The sequence below is a fragment of the Triturus cristatus genome, chromosome 1_1, assembly GCF_964204655.1.
Source record: "Triturus cristatus chromosome 1_1, aTriCri1.1, whole genome shotgun sequence".
Classification (NCBI taxonomy): Eukaryota; Metazoa; Chordata; class Amphibia; order Caudata; family Salamandridae; genus Triturus; species Triturus cristatus.
In genome coordinates this window covers 836,312,412-836,339,418 of record NC_140579.1, presented here as the reverse complement: position 1 = coordinate 836,339,418, position 27,007 = coordinate 836,312,412, and positions in this window count along the sequence as shown.

The following is a 27,007-nucleotide window of genomic DNA, read 5'->3' as shown; positions in this document are numbered from 1 at the left end:
GGATAGACACCACCATGGTCTCACTCATGTATTATAGGGAGGGATGCCATGCTCCGTTTGTTCAGGCATACATACTTTAACCCCAGATTCAGATTGATGGCAGAAGAATTATGTCACAGATGTGTTGTGTGTCAACAAATGAACATAGGGAAAAGAATTGCAGTAACATTGAGTCACACTGGGAGATCATGAGGTCAATTCAATAGGATGCAATTGGATTTTTTCCAAGATGCCTGTGTGCAACAGGCCTAGATACGTCCTTGTAACTGTGTGCATCTTCTCGCGTTGGGTTGAAGCTTACCCGACCAGAAGAAATGATAGTCTCACAGTAGCAAAGTTGTTGTTGAGGATGTTAATACCATGGTTTGGTTTCCCAACTTCTTGGAGTCAGACCAAGGAACTAATTTCAATAATGAGATCCTGAAAATATTGTGTGCAGTTTTACAAGAGGAGCAAAGACTACATTGTAGCTATCGACATGAGGCGTCAGGAATTGTGAAGCAGGTCAATGGGACGCTGAAAACCAGACTGCCCAAAGAGTGTGCTTTGATTTCTTGGAAATGGTCTGATGCATTGCTCCTTGTGGTGATGAGTCTTTGCAATATTTGTGAGCACAGGACATGATTATCTCCGCATGAGATAATCATGGGCAGAGCAATGAAATTGCCAGCTGTACCTGAAAATGCGCTTGCGAACATTATAAATGACGTGATTTTTGATTACTACAAAGGACAGGCCGATGTGATGCATTCTGTGTCTCACCGGGTTGCAGTTGCCACCGCTTTGCCACATCAGGAGCAATGCCATGACCTCAGTTCTGAAGACTGGGTCCTGATGAAAACGCTTTCCAAGTTATTTTTGTCACCACTACTGCTGTCAAGTGTGGAGGTCCATTCTGGCAGAGGCGAAAGTGGCTGTGATGTAATAGCACCTCTCCCAGAAGTACTGGTGGTAACAGAGAGAAAACGGGAGCAGGTTAGACAAGCTTTCAGGGATTTACAAGAGTCTGACACAGCACATGCTAGTCTGAGGGGGTTTTGATGAGTCAACAGCTGAAACTGAGGCAGACGGATTCTGTTCTGTGGCGTAGACTGCGCAAGATTCAGACCCTGACGAAGGGATTAGTGCTGTGGTGCGAGTGAGATAGTGGCCAAGACAGCAGGAAAGAGCTAGACTGCATCTACATGAGGGATATGTACCTCACACCATCTCAGAGAATACTGTGGCTACTGACCTGAGTGACAGTGAAGGAGCAGAACTTGTATTCAGGAGGTCAACAAGAGCTAGAGTGCCCTGTCTGAGGTATTCTTCACCTGAATGGACATATCTTGCAACAAATGCCCAAGAGAAAGCGTTTTGGTACTTGGAGGGTCAAAGTACAAATCCTGCTGAACCTCTGTGAATATATAATTGTGGCTCAACTGTGTTGTGACTTTACTTTGCCATGGAACAGACTGACTCGAATTGTCCTCAATTTGAACTCTAGACCGAACTTTGAAATGCGCTTTGAACAGAGACGTGAACAGACTTTCCTAAAAGAATTAAGAAGAGTGCAGAGGCCCAAGGCAGTTGAAGGAGTGTAAGGTTGTCATTTAGAAGAACACGGAGTGGGGCTAAGGAAGACTCAAGAAGATGTGTAAATAATTTCATTGCACTTCACTTGAACTTTGTTTTGACAGTTGCACAGGTGGAAACTGACAGAGAAAAGACTCTGCTGCTGCTACTTTCCACCCAACGGTCTGATTCTAGAAAAGTTATGGAAACTAATAGACATCGGTACATAATTGCAGGTGTGGTAATAACTGTAGTTGTAGTACTGATTTATTGCTTATTGGGTTGTACTCACCCATGTCCCCTAGCTCAACTGAGATTAGACCTAGACTTACCACATGTACACTGAGATCTACTGATAGTAGTCTGCATTCACTGAATGAGATTTACATGTAGATTTATCTAGAGGAGATCTTTCTTCAAATGTTTATAACAAATTGTGTTATGAGTACATTGACACTATGGATGCAAGGGATTGCTTCATGTGCACACAATTACTGCTGCATCAGCTAAAGAGGGATTCAAGTAAAATCAGATTCATTTGACTTGTGGTGTTACTTGTAGCTTGTATGGACAGGGACATTTTCAGTGTAATTTTTCAAATTATGATTTGATTTCTTCTGAAGTTCCCATACTTAAGCATTTAAATGGTCACCCTGAGACTAAAAACATAGAGAGAGCTTAAAGATTCTTCAACCCCACCATGACACTAAACACTGTTTATGCTCATCGAAACAATTGGACTTGTATCTTAACAGATGTAGAGAAGAGCTTTATAAATTCCGTTGAGGACAGAAGAAGAGAGATGGAATCCAAATGAAAGAAAGTTTAAATTGGTATCAGTGGGCTACAGAAGAAAATTAGCATCAAGTAGCGAGAAATGAAGCTGTATTAAGTTGAGACTGGAGACACAAAGGGAAATTATCTATATTTAGAGAAAAATCCACAGCTGACATAGAATTTGTAAGAAAGACTGAATGTGCGCACACATTTGAAATTAAAGGACATTGGGAGTCATTATTGTCAGGGAAAGATCCTGCTATTCTGGGAGTTTGTTTTTGGAGCGCATGCATATTTTAGGGTGCGAAAGGGATGGTAGGGTGTATGTTATTTAGGTATAGTTTTTCCAAAGATTTATAATATGGCACATTTTGATGATTCTGTGTTTGAACAGAAGTCTAGACCCAAAAGAGGAATTAGTGCTGGAGAAATAGTAGGAGATAGTTTTGGTGCAATTATTCCATCGGTAGTCATGATTTTGAATGACTTCAAAATTAGGAAGCTGTCTCCCATTGTGGAAAAACAGTCTACTAGTACAGCAGGTGCTTTATTAGTTGTAGATACTGAAATAGTAGCTGTGAGATCAAAGGATTTGTAGAATCCCCTAGCGTTAGACATCCTTCTAGCAAAGGAGGGCGGAGTCCGTCAGATGTTAAAAGTTCAACAATGTTGTACTTACATCGCTGACAAACGTAAAGACTTGAGACGTTTATTAAAAACATTACTGATCAAAAAGTAGATTTAAAAAAGTTGGAAGCAACAGGTTCTCGGGAAGCAATTTAAAATGGATTTGCTTCTGTGGGTAGATGGGTTGGAAATTTCGGATGTGAATTAGTAGGGTCTATCTTGAAGCACCTTATGATATTTGCTCTTGGTGCAATATTCCTGATTTTGATCTTTAAGGGATAGAACAGTGTACAAGCAAAGAAGGGAGTGAAAAGAAAGACAGCAGATATAGAACTAGAGGAGAAACAGAGTGATACTATGATGACATGCAACATCTAGAGGAGTCCAGACGAGCATTTATGAAACTCATGAGGTTTTGACTGGCCCATTCAATAAGAGATCTGTAGAAACTAGAGATTCATAAACGTGTGCATATTATTGTTTAGCCTAATCATGAAGAAATGTAGTTTTCTCACATATTTACAAATAAAAAGTATGTTACACGTGTAAGTGATTTTAGTGTTCTTTCAACAATTATTTTGTAGTAGTATGTGACTTATAGCCATGTACCTGAAGTGCACCCTGAGGCTTGGGTTAACTTGACCACAGGTGGCCTGAATTTTTTAATTGATTTTCTGCATGCATTGCACATTCTCTCCTCTGCAGATGCAGACTCAGGGCTTCATTAGTTAGAGAAAGGAGTACTGTGTATTAGGAAGAAGAGAGGCATGAGAAGAATTTCTTGGCAGAAGGTGTGGAGAAGCTAACGCATTGAAGCTGCAACAAATAGGGTACTCAAGGTCGTGGGAGCGCCTGTGTTTTGTGAGATGGGAGAAAACACCAATGTAGCTAAAATAACAAAAGGTTCACCACCAATGGTCCGAGGACAAGTGGTGTGATGATCAGACCATGAGAATGTATCTGTATGCTTTAATTAATGTATATGCTTTTAGACTGGGGGGGAGTTCTCTTTTGAACTTAGAGAGGTACGGACCCATCTGCTGTCTCTTTTTATACAAGGCTATATGCTAAACACTTTTCCTCTTTAGAGGTTTTCTGATGAAATTCTCACTATACTGACACCTTCCTGCATTGTTCAAATCTCTGTTGACCTACCTTTTCTTAATGCCCCATCCATAGGTAAATGCTAATTTAGGTTAAACTACTTTTGAGTTATTCATGTTTAGAGAGAAGGAATGGAGCTTCTCAAAGGAGCACCAAATTCTGTTCTTTTGTACTTTGATTGTTCTGACTGCAATCTTTATTGGATTTTTGCTGTCAAGCCCAAATCCATATTTGCGCCTTAATATACTTGTTGTCATGTTTATTGTGCATACTACTTCTCTGTGTTGTTTACTTGATGGTTTGATACTTAGGGCCACATGCACAACCTTTATTGCACTCGCGGCAGCAAAAAATGGTAATGGCATATACAAACGCTATTTTGCGAGTCACTGACTCGCAAAATAGCGTTTGCGACTCTCGCTATTAGGAAGGGGCACCTAGCAAGTCTCACTGCCATGTACTATTGTTTTGTGACCACATTTGCAGCCGCAAAACACTCACAGTTTACCACATACTTCAAGTAGGTGGTAAACCGCCCACATACAGGAAGGGGTCCTCAGGGGACACCTTACCATTTGTGAGTGTGTGAGAAAATATTTTTTAAGAGCTGGCAGTGGTCCTAGGGACTATGCCTGCCCTTAAAAAATGAAACTGAAAAGTTTAATTTTTACTTTTTAAATGCATCCCGTTTTCCCTTAAGGAAAATGGGACGCATTTTTTGTTTTAAAGTGCTTTATTTAAAAAGCAGTCCCAGACATGATGGTCTGATGACCCCAGCAGGCCACCATCCCTGGGAGTGCTAGCCATTCCCAATGGGGTTGCAAATTGCACTTGCCTCATCAATATTGATGCGGCATGCAATCTGCGACCCCATTGGAAATCGCTAACAGTGCATGTTGCAATTTGCAATGCAACGCTATTTGTGAGTCGTAAAATGTAAGGGTCGTACATCTGGCCCTTAATGTTTAACAAATTTACCTTAACTTTGACTACCGATCCTTATTCTATGGCCAAATGGGTTACTCAGTTAAATTGTGATTTGTTGAATGCTAACTTCCTTCATCTCTCAGTCAACCATAAAAGTATATTGGATACAAATTGTAACCCCATGCTGATGCACCATCACGTGTGAGTAATCTGCAGGTTGATACGATCCTGAACCAAAAGACAGCCCTTGCGTGCCCAGCAGAGATGGCGTATGCAGCAGACTTGCCAGAATAGTGAGAGCAGCTTGTGAGCAAGCAGATATGCTGTTCTTCCAAGACAACAATAACTGAACATAGCTGCCGCAGTTTCAGATTGTTATGTGTGGTATTTTCATAATTTTAGTGACATTTCAGTGACTATCAGTGACATTTTCTCTGGAGCAAAATCAAGCGATGAAGACGAGGTAAAAATAAATATCAGAAATTACACTCATTTGAGCAACGAGAAACTCTAAGAACATCTTGAAACAGCTGCAAAACACTAGAAATGGAAGGGCAACAGTCAGATGACTCGCCGCAGACAGCACCGCATTAGTCAAGTGCATGAACAGGTGGGTGAGTCAGACATCGCAGCAGACCCTGAGGAAAAAACTTGAAGGTGATGCATTTCAATGACCCAGAGGTGAAGGATTATATCGCGGATGGAATTGCTGCAAAGAAACTTAATAATAATTACTGCTTAGATGTTATCAGCAGCCCCCTATATTACAACCACCGGTCCCTGTTATCCTGAAGTCTAGAAACGAAGGAGAAACGGATTAGTGAGAGATGTGATTTACTTCTGATGTAGCTTTCTTCTTTGTTTTTTATATATGCTTTATATTTCATACATACACGCACCGGCCAAAGCGATCAAATGCAAAATGCACAAAAATAATGAAAACAAATCTCAACCGGTACTGTTATACTGCATGCCTTCCATCAGTCGCCATCTCAATGCTTTCCAGAATAATCTTAACACTCCTGGATCAGTTCTGGGTTATCCATCGCCTGACTTTATATAGATTTCACACTCTAAGATCACTCATGGTATCAATAACATAAAATGCAACACAACATTGTAATTATCTTTTTTAAATTGATTCTTGGCACGTGTGTCATTGGTAAATTTCTACAATAAAACATTCAACGTGGAAATAAATATTTAGCCATCTTTTTTATGGCTTAGCTTTCCAAACGAATGAATTTATGTCACACGTTAAACTGCTACAACGCACCAGGACACATTCGAGACTCTGACCTTATTTATTCAGCATCAATCAGGTTTCATGTAAATACTTTTTCGTTATCGGGTGGCGGATTATGCAATGTGTTGCACTGGCAACTTGTCGAGATACGAATTAAATAAATAAGTAACTGATGAGAAAAGTACCTGCATTGCTAAGAAATACTGCCCCTTTGGGGGAGAGGAAGAAATGGTAATTGGCAAGATCCCCGGAGCAGATAAACTTCATGCCGCACAATGAAATCATCCACAACATAAATGACTTTTTCTGCTGTGCAGCCTTTTCCGAGCTTCATAATTTTTTAGCTGACTGGACAGCTCAGAAAGCCCAGCCACCAAGAAGTCTGCCTGAGCCACTAGTGTTGCTATAATAACAGCCAGCAGCGCTCGGGCTGCAGCCCTTGACAAGCACAGGTGCTTATATTGTGTAACATCGCATTTCAGTGCAACGATGTGAAGCACCACCCGTAAATGCGTTAGACTAACTCCTGATGTGTGGTACCTGGCAGGGCTGGCTGGGCTGCTACGCAGTAACAAGTATTTGCGATGCAATAGGTCTCGCAGTGAAAGTTTGAGCTATTGACGTTGCTAATAATGATGCAACGCCAATAGCTCAAACTTTCACTAATGCCAGAGCTATTACATTAAAAATCAATTGCAGCACTCGCGCTTTAGATTCAAATGTCTGATGCTAAGGCACGGGTGCCGCCATTGCTTGAAAAGTAAAGAAATAGAAAAAAAATATATATTTCTTTACTTTTGAAGCAATTGCAGCACCCGAGCTTTAGCTTAAGATTTATAAAACTAAAGCACTGGTGCCGCGACTGTTACAAAAGTAGACAAATAGAATGTTTTTTACGTCTGCATGCTTCTTTTCCCCTATTTATTTACTTTTGTTACAATAGCGTCACCGCCGCTTTAGCTTTAAACATCTCAAGCTAAAGAAATAGACAAAGATTAACCTTTTTTTCCTATATCTTAACTTTTGAAGCAATCACAGCACCCACGCTTTAGCATTGGATGTTTAAAGCTAAAGAGGGGGTGCTGCCATTGTAACAAAAGTAAATAAACAGAAAAAAGGCATGCTGCAGCATTTGGCGCCGCAAATAACAAAAGAAAGGAGGGGCCGGCATTCTGTTAGCCGAGGCCGTACTGGGTACATTAAAAAAAAATGCGTTATGGGAGAGCGTGTTCTGCCTGCAGGAGAAAGCCATGTAAGAAAATAGTGCCCGGAGGCTGTAAATAAAACGTACCGAGTAACAACACATGTAGCAGGGGTTGTCCTAATGGGAGCTTACAAGAAGAGAAAAGGCGGTACTAAGGAGGGACTGCTAAGCCTGTTGACCAATGAAAAGCCTCCATTTACAAAGTACAGTAATAGAGGCAATTAAAAAGATGGGTGGAAAGTGGGAGGAGCTTCATGCCTATATCCTGAATACAACATGTCTTGAAGAGACAGCACAAGTGCTGCCTAGGCGAGACCTAAAAAGGAAGCAACGCAGGGGAGAGCAGGCTCCCCCCTCACCTAAGCAGGAACATATGTTGCATAGAAAAATCCCTCATTTTATGTCCAGCCTAGTGTGCCATTGAAAATATAACTGTGCAGGCACAAATCACGGCAGTTGGGCGAAGTCGCATCGAAAACAACATCTTGCAAGAAGTGTCTGACAGACAACCATATTTAAGTTAGGCACTCTCCATTGGAACCCATTAGAAAGCCAACTTAGAGTCAAACGTGCATGGCAGCCTAAGAAGCTTCCATGTTGGGACCAGGCAGACTCAATACAAAGCACTGAGCGTCCATTCCAAAAACAATTCAAGTACCAGCGAGTCAATACTTTACATCATCATGCCAAAAGAGTGAGCATCATGAAAGTCAACTCCCTATCTTGAAGTACCACTCCCTATCAAAGAAGCAGATACAATTAATTTAGGACCAAGATGTAAAAAGTGGCTCGAGTCACAATATAATTTTCTGGAAGTAGCAGGAGAATCATGAGACAAACATAAACAGCAGCTCTTGATTGTTCTTGCAGGTGCCCTACCCATTGGACGATGCCTAACAGAACATTCTCAACAAGAAAGATTGAGACATAAAAAACTAAAAGAAACACTTCATGCACACTTCAGTCCTAGGAGAATTGTGGCCCAAGAATGCCATATCTTCACCTCAGCATGGCAGGAAACAGGTAAATTCCTATCAGCTTTTGCTGCTAGGCTACAAGTCCTTGCATAACATTGTGCATTCTGTTTATTTGCAACTGGGGATGCAATTCAGCAGTGAATCATTGACATTTGCCTGTCATCAACCACATGATGCAAGCTCCTCGAAAGACCACTGGCATTGAAGGAAATCTGCAATAGGGCAAGATCCAGCGAGCTGGCCTAACTCAAAGCATCCCTTCTCAATGCAATAAGCAAGATTGAAAGAGTAGCAGATGGGAGGGAAGATGTAGGAAGGTCTCAAGAGAATATAGATCAGTCAGTCAAGAGACATCACACCCCAAGACATGTCACACAATATAGTCATCTGACACCCCCCCCCCCCCCACACACAGACTTACTAGAAGAGGAGAGTGATACAGGGTCTTGGTCGTCCTGAGGCCAGATACAAAATACAAAGCAGTTGTGTGTCACATATGGCGCCAAGCCTTACAGACATCTCTGAGGAAGTGTCCATCAGCAACATCTTCTAAGGAAGCAACATAAACAATAACAAACTCAGGACGAAAGGAGGGCACAAACTATAAAATATCTGTCAATGCAAGCCCATCTGGGTGATTAGACCACATACCTGTTCTAGAAAGACAACACCAAAGGGAAAGAGCTGAGAGGCGACAGTCAATCTCACTAGGGGGAACTGGTGGCACACCTCATATGACTCAAGGGGGTCGAGTGAGAAACGCTTGTCGACAACATCAACCTCATTGGTCAGATGGATACGAGGAGGAGCTGGAGTACCTGGAGCCAAGCAGGATCCCTTCGCACCGAGCACAGCCCCAGATAGAAGAGCATATGCAAAGTGCTAAAGGGTGAAAGCTAGAAACCAACTTAAGACTCAAGGAGTACCTCAGCACAGCCCTTCGACTCAACAGAATTACTAGCTACAATGCAAAGAAGAACACCTTCTCATAAGAAAACACGTGGAGATAAATCGGACTCAGAAACCACGCAACCACAATCCATTAGACTGACAAAATCACTAGTCACACCACAGTCAAGAAAACAAACTAAACAAAAACGGCCAAAGTACACACCTGATTCAGAAGATGTTTCCCATTATGACATGAGTACACCATTGTCTGATGACTCAGCACAATCACCGTCTACCCAAGTATATCGTACCCGCTAGAGCATGGGTACTCGCATAACATTTTCCCAGGAGCCAAAATGTTTGGTCTGTGAAGTGCTGATGGCCGCATTGATGCCATCAGGGTGGTGGTCGCCCCGATTGGCTTGACGGGGTGGTGTAGTGGTATGGTGGGTATAGGGGAAGCAAAGCACATATCTAGTGATGAACTGCACAATGTGAAACCTGAAAACCTGTGATAAATCCCGGCTCCCAAATTTTGCCAAATTGTGTGATCCTAGGCAATTGTTTTTACTTTAATTCCTTTTTCTTCATTATCACTTCTTAGAAGACCTCGAAATGTAGGACTTCAGGATGTGCACTTTACAAAATCCTCTCCTGTGTTTGATGTAATAAATTATAATGTTGTTCATGTATAATAGGAACCCAGGTCACCCCAGAGGATGCACATAACAACTGGCTTAACTTTTAGTTCAATATTGGCATTGTTGTCAGGGTGGAGGGAAGAATTCATGCTTTTAAATTCATGTTTGAGAACTATCACTTTAAACAAAAAATACTGCTCAATGCACTGATATAATCTGATGTACTGAGAAGAAATGTTACTGCATGTTCATGAAATACACTTCTTGAATTTTGAAGAGCCTTTTAAAAAAGTTAACACTTTTTCTGCAAGATGTGTTTAAGATTCGATAGTGTTCCTAAGGTCAAGAAGTGCATGACACCCTAGTTATTTCCTTTCTTTAACTTCACTTAATGTTTAAATAAATGCCTGGCTGTTTATTTAACAACTTTTTATTGTTAGTGCAGAGTCAAGTAAATAACAGTCCAGTGCTGCTGTTGACCAGGGAGCTGCACATAAAGGTCAGGAGGGCCACATGCAGCCCCCAGGCCGTACTTTGAGTATCAATGCGCTGGAGGCATACAAAAACATTAACATCACACCATCCCCAGTAGCTGGAGTACTTTTACTGACCCAGCGAACTCTGAATTGGCAAGACCAGAAGCAAGGAAAGACGCTGAGGTTTTCTATCCTGAAGTTGGAGGGAAATGTTGTGTCATCTCTCTTCAAGAAGGGGGGAGATATCATGTTAGAGATGTATCGCACTTCACTAAGGAGAGGGGGAATGTCATGCAGGGAGGTCACTGGGACCATGGGCATGCCATCTGGACACCACTTCCTGTGTGGTGCTGGGGAAGGAAGGCAAGGAAAGGAACTAAAAGACATTCCATAGGCTAGGCAATCTATTGAAAGCATCAGTGGATACAAGCTCCCCCCATGAATAGACCAACGAGTAGCTAGCAGAGGACTTGGTAAATAAAGAAATACACCACTGTACTTGGTCTGGTGCGATTCGATTACTTTGATGATAGACACAACTTTTTCTTTTACCTTGAAAGTTTTATTTTAAGAATTGTTGTCATACTGGAAATAAATCAATTTAGTCAAAATAAATCAGAGTGCAAGGCTCAGTTATGGTAGAGAATCAGTTTAAAAAAAAAAAAGCTTCAATGGCGGACTTGTATCTCTGCACCTCACGCAAGTTTCATCAGTGAGTAATCCTGTGCACTAATACCCCAGCACCAGCCGTTGCGTGGCGCCTCTGTGATCCAGATCCTGAAAGGGGCAACTACAAGTGGGGGTGCACCAGGCAATGAAGTCCAGGACTCTAAGAGTGTATCAAACACCTTTATTTCAAGTTTAATCTTTTCCATAGGTTCAGAACACAAACAGTTCAGCCAACGCGTTGTGTTCCCACAAGGAGAACTTCATCAGGGATCAATATTATGGAAGTGTATAACTCTCTGTTCTTCAAGATCCAAAGTGAGCCATCCAGTGTATTGCGCTGGATGCATGTAAAGTTCCCAGGGCTGAGTAGCGCCCAAGACCAAGCTTCTATTTACTTTGTCAGTGCGAGCACGATCCAGGTAACTACCTAAATAGGTCCTTGGTCTTGGGCGCTTCTCAGCTCTGCGAACTTTCCATGTATCCAGCGCAATACAAAGGATGGCTCACTTTGGATCTTGAAGAACACAGAGTTATACACTTCTGTAATATTAAGCCCTGATGAAGTTCTCCTTGTGGGAATGAAACGCGTTGGCTGAACTGTTTGTGTTCTGAACCTATGGAAAAGATTAAACTTGAAATAAAGGCATTTGATACACTCTAAGGGGCAGATTTATAATCCCCTTGCGCCACCGATGCGTCACTTTTTGTGACGCATCAGTGGGGGTTTTTTTACGCAAAATTTACAAGGTGACACATCTATGGAGATGCGTCACGTAATCGGAGATGCGACAGAATGGAGCTGCGAGAGATTTGGCTGCGTCGCGTAAGTATTAAAATATGAAAGGTAGGCGTTCCAAGAAGACGACAACCACCCCCACAACAAATCCCACAACCTCACCCTCCACCATTACCACTAAGGCAGCGCAGGAGAAGGGAGCGCATTTACCGTCCAAGGACCACCCTCATCGGACTCCGGGATGAACAAGTCATCAAAATGTATCGCCTTAGGAAAGCATCTATTGTGACCCTGCTGCGGCAGATCACACCACAGATACAGACTCCAAATGAATGGGGCACCAACATCTCTACCGCTGACCAAGCTACTGGCGGTTTAACACATGTTGACCTCTGGATCATTTCAAACAACAGCAGCACAAGTGGCAGTGGTCTCAAAGGCATCTTTCTCCGCCTTCCTCCCTTCTGTCTTGGATGCCATCATTCAGCTCACACCACAGCACATTCATTTCCCAAACACACACCAGCAGCAGATGGACATTAAACAAGGCTTCTATGCCATGGCTGGATTCCCCCATGTGCTTGGAGCAATGGACTGCACGCATGTTCAGCTTGTACCACCTGCAGCAACTTCACGCCTATACCGCAACTGAAAGCACACACCCTCTATCAATGTCCAGGCCATTGTGGACCATCGGGGACTATACATCAATGTACTAGCCAAATACCCTGGGAGTGTGCATGATTCATATATATTCAGAAACAACATCATCAATAAACGTTTCCAAAATGGACAATATGGCAATGGGCTCCTTGTAGGTAAGCACAAATTAATGTACATACAAGTATACTCCGCAACAATACCTGGCACTCTGCCACATTACATGCCCTTATGTCCAAATGATGCAAGAAGTCAATGTGAAAATGCAGAGCCACATATACACTATAACCACATAACATACAGTACAAAGCTGCATACACACATAGCAGCATAACCCTAAAGTTCCAAGGGACACCAGATAGGAATGCATGCAAATATCCCACATAACATTTTGTAGATCACTAAATCACTTGGGGAGAGGAGTTGGCCTAACGGCTAGGGCGCTCAACCTCGGAAACTGGGTTCAAGTCTCGGTAGTGACGCCTAACATTCTGTGATTCTGGGTAAATCACTTAATCTCCCCGTGCCTAACAAAAAAAAATGAATGAGTGTCCTCATGTAACGTAACTGGTGCTATGTAAGGCGCTCTGATACCTGATTGGATTCGGGTCAAGTTCACGCTATATAAAACTCTGTATAAAGTCACACTGACGACATATGCACACATGGTATCTAACACAAAGTAACCATTGAAAGGTGCAGTAAGAAATGCATGTAAATAGCAAAATATTCCGATTATAATGGGCATCCATGTGTATATAAGTGCACATCTCAATTACACACCGGAAGCATGTATTGGTGCACCATGTGACAAACGTACCTGTTCAGGGGCATGTCAAAAATAATGAGTGACAATGCATGGCCAAAGACATCAAAACTGTGTATCAACAAAATGTGTTGGACCACAATGCCAGGTTACTGACTCTCCTTTGCACAGACTAAACTTCATCCGTACCCACACATTGAAATGTGCCCAGATGTGCAATGCACAATGTTTGAAAGTGTGCAATAATGCAAAACATAATTGGGAAGAGTCACGAGGAGGTGCTGCAGTGCAGCAATACAAGCCCGTAGGCAGTGGCACGCTGTGGCACTTCCAAAGCGCAGGAATGCCACATATTTACAATGATATGTAGCATGCCTGTGCTCTCCCCTGGGCATGTGCAAAAACAGATGCCGGTGTCATGGTGAGACTGTCAATGTGCACAAAGTGGCACATTTCTGCCCAAAATGTATCATCACAGGCATTACCTTCTTCAAATGTGTGCTGTAGTATGCAGCATGCATTGAAAGATAAATAACAAGGAGAAATTAAAATGTTCTCCTTGTTGCGCCACGCTACACCAGCCCTATGGTAGTGTAGCATTCAGACGCGTCTCCAGATTTACGAACCCCACCAAATTTGAAATTGTGTCTTGTGCCATGTGTGTCGTGTGAGAACACCCACAGCAACACCCATCGTTTTACTCATTATTATTTCTAGACAAAATGTATTGAATCAAACAATTCCAAATACATACATCCGTGTAATATTGCTTGCGTATCAACATAGGACAGAAGGAACAGTGGAAACACATTAATAACATTGGGTGATAAGCCTCCTGCTCTTGCAAAATCCCTTCCTCCCGCAATCCAAAATGAGTAGCACAGATAAAGGAAAGTCCGATAGTGTGTTGCAATACACAAGCATTTGTTCCAAATACACTGTGCGATCAATTCTAACCTAATCCCCTACAACTACTCCCCTCCCATCCCTCCCCCAGATATGTCACTCTCAGCTCTTCTAAAGTGTCACAGTGTGAGTTTGTAGTGCTGAAGCTTCGCTAGTAGGGCATTGAGAACAATGCAATGGGAAATTCACCATGCCTGGGAGGTTACGCTGCTCATAGGCCCTGTTCACTTTGCACTGGTGTAGTTTCCGGGAGGGTGTGCCTAGTCTTCCCCACTTGGAGCATCACCTACGGGATACTCATCGCTATCACTGTCCGGAGTCTTCAAGAGCACCACTAATGTGTCCCATGCTTTAGCCACATGTAGCGCCTTCTCAGTTCCCACTCTCCTCACCAATTGCAAACTAACCATTCACTCACATTCAGCACATTTGATGAATTCTGTCTTCCATTTACTTGTGGTGGGGCACCTTTGAGATTTACAATGTAAAGTGATTTTGTGCTTAGCCAACAGGAGTCCCATATCAATAAATGTACGAGTGATCTTATTCTTAGCCATGTGGGGGAACAAATGTAGTATACAAGGTCCCATAACCAACGCCAAGTCTCTGTCAGTAAGTTCGTCCAATAAGGTCACTACTGCACTCCAATATGTAGTCAATTGTGGGCAGCCCCAGAACATGAGGTGGAATTCAGCTCCCTCCCCCCAGCAACGTGGACACATATCCGAGCCAGCATGAAAATATTATTTTTAAGTTTTGCAGATGTGAGGTAAGCTCAATGCAAGATGTGAAAGTGCACCAACTGAAAGCACGCATCCCTAGTGCCCTTCCATGCCCCACCTACAATATCATCTCATGTCCCGTCCGTTATCTCCTCCCCTCTGGCTAGTTCCCATTCATGCTGCAGTTCTGTCAGGGGCAACAGCATCTCTTGGGCCATGCGGCGGTTTAGGCATGTAACCGCCTTGAAGGTTTACGCAACTTTTACTATGTATTGACATCCCAGGGCTGTATTTGTTGCCATGAGGCCCTCCTTCCAGTGTCAACGAAGAGCCATAGCAAGTGCTGTGTGCAACTAAAAGTTGCCCCCTGATAGACCAGATCGCTCCTGTAGGTCAGCCAAGGGAAGGAGCATGCCATCCTCATATGATCCACAATAGCAGTTAGACCCTTTGCCTGCCAACCAGCCAGTCGCCCCCTGGTCCTGCCGCGAACTAATACCTCACACATGGATAATGGGATGTCACGTGCATATGGGACATCAATCTTTGCCCCTGTCAAGCTCCTCATCCAACCCCGCTATGCTGTCTTGAGTTCCCCTGGGAGACTGCCTGTCAGAATATGGAGGTTCAGTACAATTTGAGAGAATATTTGAAGGCCAGGGCCCTCTCCCTCTGTTCCACAGTGCCCCGCAAACAATCCCCCATGTTCTGCGCGAACCATTGCAATTGAGCTGCTAGATGATATGTTTCGAAAAAATTTACTGCTCATCCCCCCGCTGAGCGTGCACACATCAGAGCAGTCAAGGCTACACACTGTCTACCTACCCCACACAGGAATCCTATAAACATGGACTTGAGTTGTTTTAAAAATTGCGCTGGTAGCCATATTGGTAGGGGCACAAAATAAATCAAAATTCCCGGGAGGGCCACCATTTAAAGTAAGGCCACTCGCCCAGCTACTGACAATGGAAGCGTCCCCACAAAATCTAAAATACACTTCAGTCCTGTATTCGCTATGTAAATGCTTCCCCCCAGTAAGTCACTCTGTGCGTGAGAAATCTGTGTTCATAAATACATCAGGCATATATATTACACTGGCACCTCAGCTGTGGTCTGCGGACCCACCTAGGCCTCTACCGTTGGAAATAAGCAGAATTTTCAAACAATCCACACAAAGGACACCCACCATGCCAAGGTCATGGAGCAGTTCTCTCGCCCCTTGCAACGCTTCCCCTGTATTTGCCAGGAACATCAGTGATCACCTGCATACTGGGTAATATGATGAATTTGCCCTTGCACGCTTAAGCACTGGTAATGCAGACCTGTGGCAAGGTGTTCTACCACTAAGGCAAACTAAAGGGGGGAAAGCAGGCCTCCCTGTCACGTGCCTCGGGTGATATCGCAAGTATCAGATATCAAGCCACCTATTTCGACTTGTGCAGTGGCGTGTATATATAACAAGCACGTACATTTCACAAAGTTTTCTCCCAGGTTGAAGTCATTCATCACATGGTACTAATAGGGCAATTTAAGGCGATCAAATACATCTTCAATGTCCAATGAAAAAATAGCGGCCTCGGACTCTCGGTAAGAATCCGCTTAAAGTCTCTGCAATAGCTGCCGAACATTCATAGCCGGATTCATGGTCAGGATGAACCCGGACTGAACCTTATTTACTGAAGTAGACATATAGGGGAGTAGGCGGGTGGCCAATATACGGCTCAGGGTCTGGTAATCCATGTTGAGCATGGACAATGAGCGGTATGCAGATTTACCCAAAGGTGGTTTCCCAGCTTCAAGGAGAGGGACGATTACTGCATCTTGGGTCAGGACCGGGAGCTGGCCCCATCGATTAGCGTCATTTTAAAGCGTTACCAATTTAGGCGACAATTGGTCAGTGTAGGTGAGTTAGAACTCCATTGGGAGTCCGTTTGTCCCTGGCATCTTATTCCTCTCCATATGCTTAATTGCCCCCTCACCCCTTGCAGCTCAATGTCTCACCCCAGTATGTCTGCCTGATCCCTGTCAAAATGCGACAGCGGAGCTGCTACCGTAAACCCGGCCAATACGTTCTCTGACAGGGCCAATTTTGTGTTTGGTATAAGGCTGCATAACATTCAAGGAAAGACTCATTCATACCCTGTTGAATAATTCAAGCTGCCCCTCGCTGATCCCCGAGCTCCAGAATCATTGAACCTCGCTTAATTGGGCTGGCCAACCATGCCAAAGGTTCCCAGATTCTTCTCTTTTGGCATCGGTGCGTGTGATGTATGTTTCATTTTCAAAGCTGCGCAATCATTCAACTTGTGCCGCCACCGCTTCCTTTGCCTCCAGGACCGCACCCTGTCCATCTGGTCCGTACAGACAGTCTCTTATACTTCCCGCAGGTGTTGATCAGCTTCCTGCACTACCTTCAAAAGCACTTCGAGTCCCCCCTCCACAACATGCAGCAACCGCTAATAACTGTTTTGAAGGCATCCCACTCCACTAAAGCAGATGTCGCTGTGCCCTCATCATCTAGTAAGTTTTGAGTTATGTCCGTATGCACTATATTGTGAAACAATGGATCCCCTAAGGGTTCAAGACGCAGGCTCCAAGTGGGTATCCCAGCTTGCGTGTGAGTCCACTGTACATAGATCAAGAGGGGGTTATGATCGGACAGTGTCCTTGTGAGGTATTTGCTACTCTTTACCCCGGCATGCACACCAGGAGAGCACGAACATGCATCGAGGGGGACATGGAGTTCATGCACAGCAAGGAAAAAGGATTTGTACCGGTCCTCAGGGTGCTGGGTCCTCCAGGTATCCACGAACCGCCATCTGATCTGCCAATTGCGTCTGGATTTCGCTGTTTTGTGAGTGGGTGTGTTCAGGAACCAGGGGATGTGAACAATCTGGGACCACATTTTTAACACAATTAAAATCACCCCCGATCAACACTGATCCTGTAAGAAAGGGCGCCAACCTCCCGGACAGATGTGAAAAGAAGGCATGCAGCTCCATATTAGGTGTATAAATGCTTCCACGGACTACATCCCGCCCATCCAGTTACCCCATCACCACAACATATCTGCCTTCAGTGTATATGAGTTGGTTTGTACAATGAAAGGGCACTCCGCGCCAGTCTGAGGTCTCCTCTCTCCCCTCTCCCCAGCAGCTCCGTGGTGCCCTGCTCCGACGCAGATACCACCGGCCCAACCCAGGCAGGGTTCGAGCCCGCTCTGTGACACCTAGTAGTGTCTTTGTCTCCTGACTCTTGCCATCACTGTTTCTTACTTGGTGTCCTGTGCCTCATTACTATTTTGGTGCGTTGTGCCTCGTCATTGTTTTTATTGTTTTGCCTGTACCTGTAATCTGTTGCCTGCATTCCGTGTATTATCTTACCTCAAGTCACCCTGTCCTCCCGCTTCTTACCCGCTGATTTCCCACCGTTACCACCCCCGCCCCCCTCCCCTACATAATTGCGGCCGCTGCGTGGTCACGCAGCAGACGCGCACAGCAGGCGTGCCTAAGGCAAGCCCGTCTGTGCCCGTCCGTGCCTGGACTGTGCCCAGCTCCAGAACCACTGGCCCCTGCAAGAGCCACGCCACCCGACGACGCTACGACTCCAACTTCCTCCACGAACTCAACGCCGGCCGTTCACCCAACTGCTTCCAGGCCACACCGAAGCTCAACCACAGACCCTTCTCCTGCCGTGGCAACTCCAGTGCCCTGCTCAAAAACCTCACAAAACTCAGACTCAAACAGCTGGTCATGACTCCCACCCACTCCGCCGGACACATACTCAACCCCATCTTTTCCGCCAGCAACCACGTCACCTTCAGCCACACCACCGAACTCCACTGGACTGACCACCACTACGTCCACTTCACCTTCAAGAAACCCACCAAGCACCACCACCCGCAATGAGTCCCCTACCGCAGCTGGAACAAGGTCACTGAAGACCAGCTCATCACCACCCTCGCCAGAGACCCACCAACCAACACCGCCTACATCAACACAGCCACCCGCAACCTCAGACAGTGGATCGACGTCTGCGCCAACACCCTCACCCCGATCAAAAAACCCTCCAACAGACGCACCGACAGAGAGGCAAGCTGGATCACCACCGACCTCCAGGAATCCAAGCTGTCTTGCCGTAGACTCGACAAAAAGTGGCACAAACAGACACCAGAAAACCACGCAGCCCTCAAGAACACCAGCCGCAAGCACCACCAACTCATGTGAGCCACCAAAAGGACCTCTGTCAAGGAACGCATAGACAACAACGCACACAACAGCAAAGAGCTCTTCACCATCGTGAAGGAACTCTCCAACCCCAACACCAGCTCCGACGACATCCCACCCTCGCAAAACCTGTGTGACTCCCTAGCCACCTTCTTTCACCGCAATATCGCAGACATCCACAACAGCTTCAACAACCAGAACCCCCCCACTGCCACCAACACCGCAGACTCACCACCCCCCAGCCTCACCAACATCCTGGTTACCTGGACCCACGTCAACATCAAAATCATGAACACCATCCACTCCTGCTCACCCTCAGACCCCTGCCCTCACCACATCTTCAACAAAGCAAACCGCATCATCGCACCCCATCTCCGGAAGATCATCAACAGCTCCTTCGAGACCGCCAACTTCCCGGAAAGCTGGAAGCACGCCAAAATCAACGCCTTACTCAGGAAACCCACAGAGGACCCAAAGGACCTCAAGAATTTCCGGCACATCTCCCTGGTCCCGTTCCCGGCGAAAGTCATCGAGAAGATCGTCAACAGACAACTGACCCACTTCCTTGAGGAGAACAACATCCTGGAGCCGTCCCAATCCGGATTCTGCAGCAATCACAGCCCCGAAACTGCCCTCATCGCTGCCACCGACGACATCAGGAGCCTGCTGGACAACGGCAAAACAGCGGCCCTCATCCTCCTGGACCTCTCGTCCGCCTTCGACACCGTCTGCCACCACACCCTATGTACACGCCTCCACAACGCAGGGATCGGCAACAAAGCCATAGACTGAACCACCTCCGTCCTCATCGACAGCACCCAGAGGGTCCACCTCCTCCCCTACCGATCTGAAGCCACCAAGATCACCTGCGGCGTACCCCCAAGGATCATCCCTCAGCCAGACCATCTTCAACATCTACACGGCACAGCTCGCCAACATTGTCTGATCAAACAACCTCAACATCGTCTCCTATGCCGACAACACCCAGCTGATCATCTCACTCACCAAGGACCCCGCCACCGCCAAAACCGACCTCCATGAAGGAAAGAAGGCCGTCGCCGACTGGAAGAGGAACAGTTGACTGAAGCTAAACTCCGACGAGGCGGAGGTCCTCATCCTCGGCCCCACCCCCTCCGCCTGGGACAACTCTTGGTGGCCGGCCGCTCAGGGAGCCGCAACGACACCCACAAACCACGCACGCAACCTGGGGTTCATCCTGGACTCATCGCTCTCAATGACCCAGCAAGTCAACACCATCTCCTCTTCCTGCTTCAACACCCTCCGCATGCTTCGCAAGATCTACAGATGGATCCCCAACGCAACAAGAAGGACGGTCACCCAGGCTCTCGTCAGCAGCAAACTGGACTACGGCAACGCCCTCTACGCAGGAACCACGGCCAAGCTCCAGAAAAGACTACTATGCACGCCTCATCCTTGACATCCCCCGCCACACCCACATCACAGCCCAGCAGAGAGACCTGCACTGTCTCCCAGTCAACAAGAGGATCACCTTTGAGCTCCTCACCCACGTTCACAAAGCACTCCACAATGCCGGTCCAGCATACCTCAACAAACGACTCACCTCCTACACCCCAAACCGCCAGCTTCCCTCCGCTGAGCTCGCCCTAGCCACCGTTCCACACATCCACAGGACGACCACCGGTGGCAGATCTTTTTCCTACCTTGCCGCCAAGACATGGTACTCCCTCCCCACCCATCTGCGACAGACCCAGGACCTGCTGACCTTCAGGAGACATCTGAAGAACTGGCTGTTCAAGCAGTAGATGCACCCCCCCCAGCGCCTTGAGACCCTCAAGGGTGATTAGTGCGCTTTACAAATGATTGATTGATTGATAAACAACGCTTCATTATGAACTTCTCCAGTGACATATCTGGCCCGAAATATACACTTAACTAACAAACAAAAAACAACTGCCCCTCCCCAGGACAGTTACTATCAAACCAGCTTCCATCCAAACGAAAAGAATATACCCAAAATCCTCTGTGAGTCACAGAGGCATAAGGTGCGCAGCTAACCTTCGAGACCTACGCCAAGCGAAGCGCATCAGCCATGTAAAGAAGATAATTAGTCCAGAAACAATTACAGGCATTCTGAGTCCAGCACACCTCCGGGTACCCATAACATTCTAGCACAACATACTCATTTGAATTATATCATCTGCTGTATTATGCGGTACAACTGGCATCTTCACGCTATCGCTATGGGACGTGTCTGTTTCGTTGCGTTCAGATCATCTAGAAGATTCTTCTTCCACTGTTGGGGTGGGGCTCCGTGCCTGCGCCAATGCTGCCACTGCTTGTAGAGCCTCGGCTTGTAGAGCCTTGGCTCGCTCCTACTCAGTTTTAGATGATGAGGGCTTACTCTGGGTTCAGCCGGATCAGCAATTCAATCGGTATGTGGGGTTGTGAGGCCCCGGTCAGGGGCGAGCAAGTGCACACTCATGCGGCTTTCCACCCTTGCACACCTCTAACCAGTTCCAGGCATCTCCAGGAGAGTCAAAGTAGTGAGTGTTCCCCTCCAGAATGATACGCAACTGAGAGTACTGGAGGCCTTCGTCCCGTAATGCTCTTTAAGACCTTCACAAAGGAGGCCCACTTCATTTGGACTTCAAAAGTGTAGTCCGGAAAAAGGGTGAACCTAACATTGTCCACAATGAATGGGCCCCCAGATCTCACCCGTTGCAGGAGCAGGTCCCTGTCACGGAACAGTTGCAAACGGGCCACCACCGGGCGTGGAGGCCCCCCCTGGAGCCTATGCCTTCTCTGGCACCTGATGTGCGTGCTCCAGAGTGTAGAAATCCAACAGGCCCTCAGGAGACACCACACTACGAAACCAATTTCCCTGGAAAGACACCATGTCATCTCCTTCCGACCCTTCTGGAAGACACACGACCCTGATGTTATCACTGCCGGTGCGGCCCTCCGTGTCTTCAGCCCTAGGCTACAATAGATTTAATCTGGCTGTGAGGGCTCACATTTGTTGTTCTATGGCTTTCCGCACCGGAGTCAGTTCTGCAATGCTGGTTTCAGTAGCCTTTACCCTTTGAGAGTTTCCTGTGCTCTTCCCTCAATAGACCAAGCACGACTGCTACAGTGCTAATGTCCTGGTGGAGAGTAGCCTTCGTGTCAGCCATGGCCTCCAATATTTTGTGAAGCTGCTGCTGTACAGGTTCATCTAAAGTGGACTGCGGCTACTCAGGGGTGCCATCCTCCGGGTCCTGGGAGACACCAGCCTTGCGTCCACGTTGCTTTACCATGATGGTATGGTAGCAATAAACACCAGCGAAAGCAGTACCACCTCTTCTACTTCTTTCACAATGCGTCACGCAGTGGTCGTAAAGTGGCTGTTCACCATTCGCAGTCACACTTCTTTGGTTGCATATTGGCACCCGTGCGCACGTTGCCTCCCACAACAGTCGGGCTCCTCCAGATTCCCATCGGTGAGTGCTGACATCTAGCGTCCCAAACCAATCACAGGGGGAATAGGTATAACCTCCCCTCCAATGGGTTACCAGTCAGGGCACGTGGTGGCCGGCAGGTAGTTATCTGGGCTTTGAAAAGTCATATGATCTCTGGACCCATTCACTGCAATGCACAAGTATACAAACACGCCAGCAGCGCTCACTGTGCAAGGGTAAGGTCCAGACCCTACCCAGGATGAAGCTCTGCCAATCGCTACAGGAGCCAGTAATGGCCACTGCTACATGCAGGTACAGAGGAGCGTAATGGCGTCAGGGCTCACCGGCATACAGCTTCCCCCAAGGGGCCATCGCAGCTCTCGTTGGCAAGGTCCGCCACTCTTAACAAGGACCAGTGGGCCAGAGTCACTCCCCAGGCACCAAGTCCCTCGGCATGGCATTCCACCCACTGCAAGTCTCTCGCATGTTCCCTGCGCCTCCGCCGGCGAAAACTTCATGCGTGCAGGGAAACTGATAAGCCACAAAAGCAACAGCAGCAACCACCCACTGCAACTCCCATATAAGCACCATCAATGGACAGTGCTGCGTGTGAAGGAGCCAAATTAACAAGGACAGGAAAAGCCATGCAGGCTGGTCTTTCCTGTCCCTGCAAATATGGTGCAGTGCACTGCGCTGCCAGTGTGTCACAAAAAGTGATGCAATGTCAGTGTCAGGGCCATAGACAGCTGAGCAGCAACCTCAAACACAACATGCAATTGACACCAATGTAAGTCACCATTACAAACTCCACAAACTTGACGTACAACACATGCCATGTATACTGATGTCAGCCTAAAGTAACACATTTCTACTTACTTTCCAATTACAGCTGATCAAGGATATGGTCTACAGACGTGGTTGATGGCAGAATTGTGGAAATCCACAGACTGAACCACAAAAGGCATACAGCCATGCCCATTGCAGGACTCGAAACATCATCGAAAGAAGCTTCGGAATGCTCAAGTCCAGGTTCTGTTGCCTAGATTTATCAGGCGGAAGGCTACTCTATTCTCCTGAAACTGTGTGCAAGATGATAATGACATGTGCAATACTCCACAACATATGTGTAAAAACAAATGTGCCCTGGGATGAAGAGGAACAGCAGCCTGGACAAATGGATGATGGTGATGAAGGTCAAGCTGAAGGGCAAGACATCCACCACACTGCAGCAGGGATAAGACGTCACACACACATTGTCACACAATTCTACTCATGATGTAGCAAATTTAAGTTTGTAACAATGTGCAATAAATTACCAACACAAAATTTAAGTAGGCGCATCAACTTTGTGTCCATTAACTTTACAAGTCATATGATAGACATATATTTGTACCGATCAACCTGAAACTGCGGCTGCATGCCAGTGCAAGCACCTTGGTTGTGACAAGCTGTGGCACTGGCGTAGCACAGGAACGCAACATTATCTCAATGATATGTTGCATTGTTGTGTGCAACCCTGCTATTTTGCACAAAAAGCTGACATGCAGTGATTCATGCACACTTGCACCATGATTCAAGGATGTCTGTGTGGTGTGCCTGACATGCATAGCTGCCGAAAGTGGCACCACACATCACTCATTAAAACACAGGTGCAAAATCAAAAGCAGCTTGTGCCGCTGATGTGTCACGTATGGACATGTGAAAATTGGTGCAACAGTACCGCCATGGGCCTGAAAATAAGCCACATGGTTGCGCGCAGTGACATGGTAATCAATGTCCTGCAGGCAGTGCCAACAATGCGTGATGTAATGTTAGGCAGCTGCTGTGCAAGTGCAACTTAAAAGTACCACTAACAGATCAATCATAATTCAAATGATTATGTACACATATACCATTACATATGGAAATGTTGGTGACAGAAAACAACACAAGTCAACATTCAATCAGCCACCCTGCGTGACTTATCATCTCCTTCTAAATACATCCCCTTCACACGCAGCATTAGCCTTGAAGGTGCGTTTCATGGCCGTTGCTGTGGTAGTTCCCACGCAACACCCATGGAACAAATTACATATCCAGATTGACCAAACTATTGAAATTCTGGAGATGCGTCTGAATACTAACCCACCCTAGAGGTGGCGTCACAAAGTGCAACGAGGAGATTTTTTTCATTTCTGCTCGTCTTTTTCCTCTTTCAATGCGTGCTGCATTCTACAGCACGCATTTCAAATGGATAATGCCTGTATTGATTGTTTATGGACAGTAAGGTGCCCCTTCATGAACACAGACAATATCCCCATGACGCACGCATCCATGCAAGGGGTCCGGTGCCAGCGCATGGCTGCAGTTTGTGTGCCAGCGCAGGGGGAAGCACGGAGATGCGACATATTCCTGTGAATATGTTTCATCCCTGTGCTTTCAGGAGTGCCGCAGCGTGGCGCAGGCAAAAGGCCTGCGGTGCCACGCTGCGGCACCTCCTTGTAGTTATGCCCCCTCATATACACATCTATACAGTGACAAATCAGGGTTGAGTCACTCAGACCACAGATGAGTGTTGCATATCAACGTATAGTGTCGCAATTAGCCAAGTGTTGATCATCTTACAATCTGCCTCCACTTACAGCCCCATTAAATGTGTTGCATACCCCTGTAAAGTGTCACAATTTCCCAAGCGTAAAGCATCTACAAATCTGACTCTACTCACTCAGCCCCCCGAAACGTGTCGCATCTACCCTTAAAGTCTCACAAAGTCACAAAAACGGGTAGCATTTGAACAAAGCGCAACATACAGTAAAAAACTTTACGCTTTGTAATGACTAATGCATGTCAACGCATGATGCAACACGCAAAACAGAGAAGCGTCACGCATGCAGATGTGAGATGAACTGCAAGAGTTGAAAAATGACTCATCGTCTGAAACGTGATGCAAAAGGTCAAAACGTGTCGCATCTAAACAGAAAATGATGCAATGATTCCAGAACCTCCCAAGCCAGGAAGTGCACAGTTAGTTTCACTTCCACTTATTAGCTCTAGGTGTGTGCTTGGTGGAGGAGGCTGTTTGAGTTTGTGGAGCTTGATAGTGTCTGTTGCAGTGTTATTTGTCAGTCTTCTGTGTATTTTGAAGTTTTTTGGTCTGTCTTTAGTCATTTGTCAGTCTTGTGTGTGTCAGTAATATTTGTATTTAGGGGTGTGTGTTTATAGGGGTAGTTAGTTTTAGTGTTAATATAAGGGTGAGGTAATTCCTTATTTTTCTCAGTTTCCTTTATTACTTTTTGTAAGTTACCTTTAAAAAAAAAAAAAACAGCCCTGAATATGTCTGGCAGGTCAAGGAACCTGACCAACAGGGAGTTTGGCGGCCTCTACCTGCCCAGAATGATCAGCACGGGGGTCCGGGTTAGCCAGGACTACATTACAGTGGAGAGCAAGCGGCGGTGGACCTAGGTTCAGCAACATCTTGGGCGGATCTTTGACGTCCAACGCACACCACACCAGATCACGCACCGCTGGCAGGACGTCATCAACCGGAAGGCTGACTTGCTTGACCATCTTGGCCGAGATGTTGGTGGTCCAATTGGTAAGTAAATGTGTATTGGTACTCATATTGTTTTAGTCAGAGGTGCAGAGCTATGCCATATCTCCCTCTGTCCAAAAATTCTGATAGATTAATTGCCGTTGCAAGGGTCTGGGAGAAATTACATATGACCTCAATGAAAAAATGGATTGTTGTGTGGTCACAGACACATATGTTGTAGACCGATTTATTCTACAGCTATTTGTTAAAACTGCATAGACACTGCTTTTATTTTTGACACCAAGACAGCGTTTAATAAAATTTCTTTTGGGTTTTGGTTAGTCAATTTTAAATCACGCTTTTGCACTTTCTAAACACTAGCACTGCAACCATCACCCCAACAGCAAATATTGGCTTTTGTTTACAATAGTGAAGCCTTGCTGCTTTTTTCACTGAACCTTGGCTCTCAATTCTCCAATGAGAGCTTTGTTCACTGAGAGTTCCCAGATGATGAAGCAAGCCACTTCGGTGGGTGATGGGTTCTCATCTATTGTCCTTCAAGATTATTTTCTTTGAAGACTTTTTCTTTAAGACTCTGTCTCATACATTTTGAATGGTCATTGTCTCTGTTGTGGGTTGTATAGATTTCCAGACCTCCAGTTTTCATTTGTATTGTCTATTATTCTGGGGATTTAAAACTGTTGAGGTCTTTAAAAATCATCCCTAAGACCCCCCCTCTTTGTTGAAGGAATCTTTGATGTATATTTCAAGATATACATGAATCTGGTTGTGTATGTAAGCACGAGGCATCAATCGATAAACCAACCAGGCATTGGAATCATAAGTGGGCTACACACATGTGAGGGTCTGAATGCAGATGCAGTTGCAGAGTCTGTTCTATACAGTTCCAAAGAAGATGTGCAGGGTGTGGTCTGCACAGGATGATTGTTGTAAGCTCATTGAATGTG